This window comes from Pseudophryne corroboree, chromosome 4 (assembly GCF_028390025.1).
Source record: "Pseudophryne corroboree isolate aPseCor3 chromosome 4, aPseCor3.hap2, whole genome shotgun sequence".
NCBI lineage: Eukaryota > Metazoa > Chordata > Amphibia > Anura > Myobatrachidae > Pseudophryne > Pseudophryne corroboree.
In genome coordinates this window covers 96,821,720-96,829,494 of record NC_086447.1, presented here as the reverse complement: position 1 = coordinate 96,829,494, position 7,775 = coordinate 96,821,720, and the positions used below count along the sequence as shown (strand labels likewise).

The window sequence follows — 7,775 nt, the reverse complement described above, 5'->3', positions numbered from 1 at the left end:
ACACATTGCGGCAGACAGCGTCCCCTTTTTTACACATTACAGCAGACAGCGTCCCCTTTTTTAACATTACGGCAGACAGCGTCCCCTTTTTACACATTACAGCAGACAGCGTCCCCGTTTTTACACATTACGGCAGATGGTGTCCCCCTTTATACACATTGCGGCAGCCAGTCCCCCTTTTTACACATTACGGCAGCCAGTCCCCCTTTTTACACATTGCGGCAGCCAGTCCCCATTTTTATACATTGCGGCAGCCAGTCCCCCTTTTTACACATTGCGGCAGCCAGGCCCCCTTTTTACACATTGCGGCAGCCAGGCCCCCTTTTAACACATTGCGGCAACAGGCCCCCTATTTACAAATTGCGGCAGCCAGGCCCCCTTTTAACACATTGCGGCAGCCAGTCCCCCTTTTTACACATTGCGGCAGCCAGGCCCCCTTTTTACACATTGCGGCAGCCAGGCCCCCTTTTTACACATTGCGGCAGCCAGTCCCCCTTTTTACACATTGCGGCAGCCAGGCCCCCTTTTTACACATTATGGCAGACGGTGTCCACCTGAGAGAGAGAGAGAGAGAGAGAGAGAGAGAGAGAGAGAGAAAGAGAGATACATACTTACCATCTCCCCGCTGACAGGCTCCTCGTGCAGCTCCCTCGGTGCAGGCAGGTGAGAAGGAGGAGGAGGGAGGGGGACTGGAGCCGCAGCAGTGCTATTTCATTGGTAGTAAGCGCCGCTGCAGCATCCCCCTCTCCTTCCGTATTGGCTGCCCGGCGCTGCTGTGGATGCTGGGATTGAGGAACCGCATCCCAGCATCCACAGCAGCGCCGGGCAGCCAATACGGAAGGAGAGGGGGATGCTGCAGCGGCGCTTACTACCAATGAAATAGCGCTGCTGCGGCTCCAGTCCCCCTCCCTCCTCCTCCTTCTCACCTGCCCGGCGCTGTAGCTCTCCTCCACAGCGCGGCGGCGCACGGCGCAGGCTTCAGAGGCATGTAATGAGTCAATTTGACTCATTACATGCCGCTGGCCGTGCGCCCTCAGGGCAACTGCGCTGTGTGCCAAGCCCACTTGGCACACACGTAGTTACGGCCCTGCTGTAATGCCCCTGACATTATGCCACACACCGTAATGCCTGTGACACATTATGCCACGCATCGCAATGCCTGTTATACATTATGCTACAAACTGCAATGCCCGTTATACATTATGCCACACACTGCAATGCCCCTGAGACATTATACCACATATCACAATGCCCGTGATATAGAATACCACACACCGTAATGCCTGTGACACATTATGACACACACCACAATGCCCGTTATACCTTATGCCACACAACACAATGCCGTTATACATTATGCCACACACTGCAATGCCCCTGAGACATTATACCACATATCACAATGCCCGTGATATAGTATACCACACACCTTAATGCCTGTGACACATTATGACACACACCGCAATGTCCATGATACATTATGCCACACTACGCAATGCCCATTGCACATTAAGCCCTACAGTAAGACTTCTAATTACTTTTAAATTACCTGCTCGTTGCCAGGGGTTTCATGCTCTTGGTTCCATGCATGGTGCCAGGGGTTTTCATGCTCAGGGTGTCATGCTTGTTGCCAGGGGTTTCATGCGCTGGGTGTTATGCTTGTTGCCAGGGCTATCATGTGCTGGGTGTCAAGCTCGTTGCCAGAAGGTAATATTCGTTGCCAGGGGTTTCATGCACTGGGTGTCATGCTCGTTGCTAGGGGGTAAATCTTGTTGCCAGGGATTTCATGAGCTGGGTGTCTTGCTTGTTACCAGGCACTGCATCAGCCCACCAGCCAGTGGTAGACTGGGAGGCTTGGACTTGGAGGAGGCTGTGGCTGTGTGAGGAGACTGAGCGCCGCAGGGACAGGAGACTGTGTGACTGTGACTGTGAATGAGGCTGAGACTGAGCCGAAGACTCAGTGAGGAGCGGGGTGGACGGGTGACGTCAGCACAGATGGTAACACCGCTGCCGGACTCTCTCTCCCCCTGCCAGTGCTTCGTGAAGGGAAGCAGCACGGGGATAGAGCTGGGAGAGGGGGACGCAGCTGATTGGCCGGCGCGGGTCATGTGGCGCTGTGGTCTCCCTGGCTGCGGCTGGGCGCTTGGATGTCCACTGCAGGAGGGACACAGGAGCCTTCCTTCCCGGTCCCGCACAGCTACAATCAGTGGTGGCGCCCCCGTAGCCCTGCGCCTCCAAGCCTCCGCAGTGGCTGCGGGGGCGGTAATTACGCCACTGTATACACTAGAAAAGAGGCGCCTAAGAGTAGATATTATTAATATCTTCAAATATGTAAAGGGACATCACAAAGAGTTATCAGAGGAACTATTTATTGAAAGAACACAGTTTAGGACACGTGGGCACTCGCTGCGGCTGGAGGAGAGAAAGTTCCGAACGCAACGGAGGAAAGGGTTCTTCACTGTTAGGGCAATAAGGATTTGGAATTCCCTGCCAGGGAAAGTGGTAATGGCGGACTCTGTAAATGGATTTAAAAAAGGAATGGATACATTTCTGAATGAAAATGATATCAAAGGTTATAATATTTAAAACATCTACAAGGTTAATCCGGGGGTAATATGAGTTATAGTAGTTAACTAGTCATAAAACATTCTTCAGCGGGTATGTTGAATCATCACAACTTAATACGGGTTGAAAACGATGGGCAATTTGCCTCTATTCAACCTCAATTACTATGTTACTATGTTACCCATCCCATAATGAACCTATCTCCCACCATCATCTCCCCCATGATAAAAAAAAATAAACATATCTACTAACTGGTCTAGAGGAACCATCACCCCAGTGACTTTTCCAATTAAAGCAAAGACTGCAACCCAAAGAGTGGACAATTCCAAAAAGTATGAAAAATATTGCCCCTTTGTCCACAGTGTCTCCAGCAGTACTTGGAAACTGTGGGCCAGATACAGTAGTGTGCTGTCGATCCGGGTTAAAGTATACTCTCTAGATTAATTTATAAAATCTTTCCATATAGGTTATACAGCAGGAAACCTTAAAACACTTACAAAATAAAGAAGTCAAAATAAAGAAGTCACTGTGTTAAGCCTTTAAGAAAGATAAAGTGGAGAGAGACAAGTTCCACCCAATCAATCGCTTATGTCATTTTTCAAACACAACCTATAACATGATAGTTTAGGAGCTGATTGGCTGGCTCTTTATCTCTCTCTCTCTCTCTCTCTCTCTCTCTCTCTCTCTCTCTCTCTCTCTCTCTCCTTAATCTTTCTCCAAGGCTTATAGGCCCTACACACTGGCCGATTTTCTGAAAGATATGAACGATCTCGTTCATAAATGAACGAGAACTCATTCATATCTTTCAGTGTGGAGACTCCAGCGATGAACGATGCGCGGCCCCGCGCTCGTTCATCGCTGGTCTCCCGTCGGCTGTGCATGCAGGCCAATATGGACGATCTCGTCCATATTTGCCTGCACTTCAATGCAGCCGCGTGACGGGGGGAGTGAAGAAACTTCACTCCCCTCGTCACTGCCCCCCCCCCCGCCGCCGGGTCGCTCGTCGGCCGTATCGGCCGTCGGGCACCTCGGCGGCGCATCGTAAAATGTGTAAGGCCCATTAGTACAGTACATAGACCCCATAGTCAGAGATTTTTTTTTCCCAACAAACTTTATTGACAACCAGCCCAAGTTGACAGCACTCACTTCCAGTTTCTACAGTGAGGCAAGCAGTTTCTGGCAGCTACAGGTGACGATACTAGCACTGGAGAAGTCACCCAACGGTAAGTGACCTCTCCTCTTAGTAACACCTTGAACACATAGGGGGGACATGTACTCAGCAGTGATAAAAGTGGAGGAGTGAGCCAGTGGAGACGTTGCCCATGGCAACCAATCAGCATTGACGTAACATTTATAATTTGCACACTATAAAAGTATACAGAGCAGCTGATTGGTAGGCATGGGCAACTTTTCCACTGGCTCACTTTTCCACTTTTATCACTGCTTAGTACATGTCCCCAGTGACCAAAACACAGTGCCAATATTGTATCCTGCTGTTAACACTAGCAGGCTGCAGACAGAGAAAATCCCTTTAGTACATACTGAGAAGCGGTATATACAGGGATTACCTCTGCCTTTAGCGGATTCTCCCCTTTTTTTCCCTTAGTACATGGACCTGATAGTCCAATAGACCTTCAGATCAGCCAACTGGTCCAGCACCGATCACCCCGCTCACAGGAAGCAACACCTTCTTATAGGTAAAATTCCACCCCAGCTGTATCCTACTGGATACTGTATCCTACATGTCATTTCTCCCATAGCAAAGATGTATCAAATTTTCGAGAGGGGTAAGTGGAGTTATCTATAGCAACCAATCACCTTATACTATAAAGGGGGGTACACACGGAGAGATCCGTTCTTAAAATCTAAGCAATCAGACTAGATTGCTTAGATTTTAAGCATGGAACTCTGGAATGTATGCCCCCCAGCTATAGCGATGCGAGGCACTGCGCGGCACTATCGCCGGTGCTAGATTGGCCTGCATGCAGGCACAATCTAGCACATCGCTCATTTCACCCGCCTAGCGGCCTTCCGTGTCCCCCCCCCTCGCTCAGCACACATCGCGCTGTGCTGAGCGGTCTGTGACAAAGCCATGCCTGACAGGAAAGGGAGTGTGGCCATATAAAAGGGCCACGCCCCCTTGTTCCATCACTATGGATGCATGGCCAGCGCTCTGTGACAGTCCCTATGTCTCCCATGAATACATGCTGTGCGCATGTGACTGGAGCCTCCCGCCTGCCCTCCCCCCCCCCCCCGCCACACACACACACACCATGGGACACTGTGGCCCGCGAGTGGGACAGTCCCAAAAAAAGGGTCTGTCCCGCTAAAAATCGGGACAGTTGGGAGGTATGCTATGGGCAATCTCCTCACTGCAGGAGTGAAAGCTAAAATCCTTCTATAAGCATATCGCAAGCCCCCAGCTTTGCCGCAACCTTAATTTGAATTTATATTTAACAGGCTCACACATAGGGTGGGATTCAAATGATATATCACGTCCAATTTCCTTTCTAAAATGATCTCCGTTATCACGCATATTGCGCCCATAGTGATCAGGTTTAGCTGTGTAAAGGGTCGGGTGCCTCCCTACTCCGGGGGTAGCGAGCTGAAATAATGGGGCTAATTTCAAGTTGATCGCAGCAGGATTTTTGATAGCAATTGGGCAAAACCATGTGCACTGCAGGTGGGGCAGATATAACATGTGCAGAAAGAGTTAGATTTGGGTGGGTTATTTTATTTCTGTGCAGGGTAAATACTGGCTGCTTTATTTTTACACTGCAATTTAGATTGCAGATTGAACACACCACACCCAAATCTAACTCTCTCTGCACATGTTATATCTGCCTCCCCTGCAGTGCACATGGTTTTGCCCAACTGCTACAAAATTTCCTGCTGCGATCAACTTGGAATTACCCCCAATGATACCACACCCCTGAGGGCAGAAACAGAACAGGTGTGAAAAGGGGTGAAAATAATTGAATCCCGCCCATATACTGCAGCGCTGTTCAGAGACTACTTGGCAATTCACATCAGTCCTTGCCCCAGGGGAGCTAACAATCTATATTACCGACTACATGGTCACACTTACACACTAAGGTCATTCTTCTACCAGTATATTTGTAAATTGTGGGAGGAAACTGGAGTACCCAGAGGAAACCCACGCAAGCACAGGGAGAACATACAAACTCCACACAGTTAAGTCCATGAGGGCAATCGAACTCAAAACCTCAGTGATGTTTGGCAGTAATGCTTACCATTACACCATCTGTGCTGTCCAGTATACTTCTATAGTAGATGGTATTACAGCGCATATAGATTAGAACTAAAAAAGTTTTTTATTAAACACATACAAACATGTATATATATTTATATCTATGCAATCCGTACCACCGGCCAGTCAATCTACTCATTCAATAGTATATTTATAGACAAACTATATACAGCATACAATATAGCCTATTATCTCCTTAGCCACTTGAAGTTTTAGCAACATATGTTACTGTGATCACTAAAATGTATCCCTCCCGCAGGGAGGCGGGGTAACGCGTCATTTGCTCGTTTAGTTGCTATTTGCACCACTGTGTCCGGAGATCTCGTCAGCCAGCCACAGCGCTCCACGGATCCTTTACTCCAGTCACGATCCCCCAGAGATGACTGCATGATAAAGGTAGAGCACCAGCAGCCGAGGAGGATGCTTTTGGTGAAAGAATCCACATAAAAAGGAGTGGTGAGATCGCATTTGTTCACTTGTCTGGCCAGACACTTTTTAAAGGAAATATATTTCCACTATAAAAACGGACTTTGTCTACAAAAATGGGACAGTCAAACAGTCTTTGAGCACATATTTATTGTGGAGAAAAGTCATTATCCAAAGTGACTGTTCTATAGGTACACAAAGAAGAACTCTGTGTGCTATTTTGTCTTAGTAAACATCGGAAGAGATACATTTTAGTGATCACAGTAACATATGTTGCTAAAACTTCAAGTGGCTAAGGAGATAATAGGCTATATTGTATGCTGTAAATGTGAGAGGTGCGGCTGCGGCGTGGTGGTGCCTGCTGCCGTGCAGGTGTAAATTCGGTACTCACCAGGCGCCGCTCTCTCTCACCTTCAGGTACCGGAACCTTCAACGGACCTGGTAATCTTCAATCGGATCCGGACATGGCGATTCCCTCTCGGAGCTGACCGACGACCGAGCTGAGGAGAGAATAGTTTACCTTAAAGGGGGTATCGACCCTTCTTCCACTGGAAAAGGGGATACCCCAGGGGTGACCGCGACCTTCACCGGTTGGGTGAAAGGTCATCACTGGCACAAAGCCTCAGCCACCCAGCTTTCACACACTCGCGCTCTCGCACGTAGTGTGATGAAAAGGATTCTCACGTCCGTGAGCAATCCCGACTCCGGCGCTCGGGGACAGACAAGGGACAAACGTACACGGATGCTACTCACCGTCACAAGTCTTGCACTCCGATCTTCTCCACTTACAGGTCCCTGTAAGGAGGCAAAGAGAAACAGCCGTGCAGGGCCAAGAACTACCCTAGTGTGCGTCCGCTACACTAGCTACATAAACAGAGCCCTCAAACTAGCTCGTGTGGGTGGTGCAACACAACTATGCACAACTTAAACAACACATACACTTTGCCCTGCACGGTAACAACATACATCACAATATCGGGATACAAGATCACACGGTGCTGTCCCTTTAAATCCCTACCTCTGGAAAGGGGGTGGGCGCCGCACGGCCTACCCACCTCCTGTACCTTCCCTTTTGTGGGCCCCAGGCCTGCCTACCTAAATACCTCAGGGTGGCCTGGGCCTAGCGCCCCCTAGCTGCACACAGGCCGGAGGCCTGATTTCGCCCACGGGCCTAGCGCCCGCCTAACTTGTTGCCCGTTGGGTGACCTGGGCCTTGTGCCCAAGGTCACCTTATATCCCTAATCGGCCAAAATACACTAGGGCCTAATGCCCCCTATTTGGCCCCCAGGCCTAGTGCCTGTTTCACCCATCGGGCCTAATGCCCGCCTGTCTCGCAGCCCTGTGGCCTGACTATCCGGGCCGGGGGGTTCCCCGGCTACTCGTGGCCACGGGCCTGGAGGGCCCGACTAAATGCCCCACAGGCCGGGAGGGCCCGACTACTTGCCCACAGGCCGGGAGGGCCTGACTGTGCCCACGGGCCTAATGCCCGAACACCCGGTGGTCTAGGGAGGAG

General features: G+C 49.9%; 1 protein-coding gene across 1 annotated transcript in view; it reads left to right on the top strand.

Moving 5' to 3' along the window:
* Positions 1-3,706: 3,706 nt before the first annotated feature.
* Positions 3,707-7,775, top strand: part of KLHL29 (kelch like family member 29) — a 1,368,521-nt gene continuing 1,364,452 nt past the window's right edge. Inside the window, exon 1 of the mRNA XM_063915305.1 lies at positions 3,707-3,788. The gene's annotated coding sequence lies outside the window, so the exon portion shown is untranslated. The remainder of the gene's footprint in view (positions 3,789-7,775) is intronic.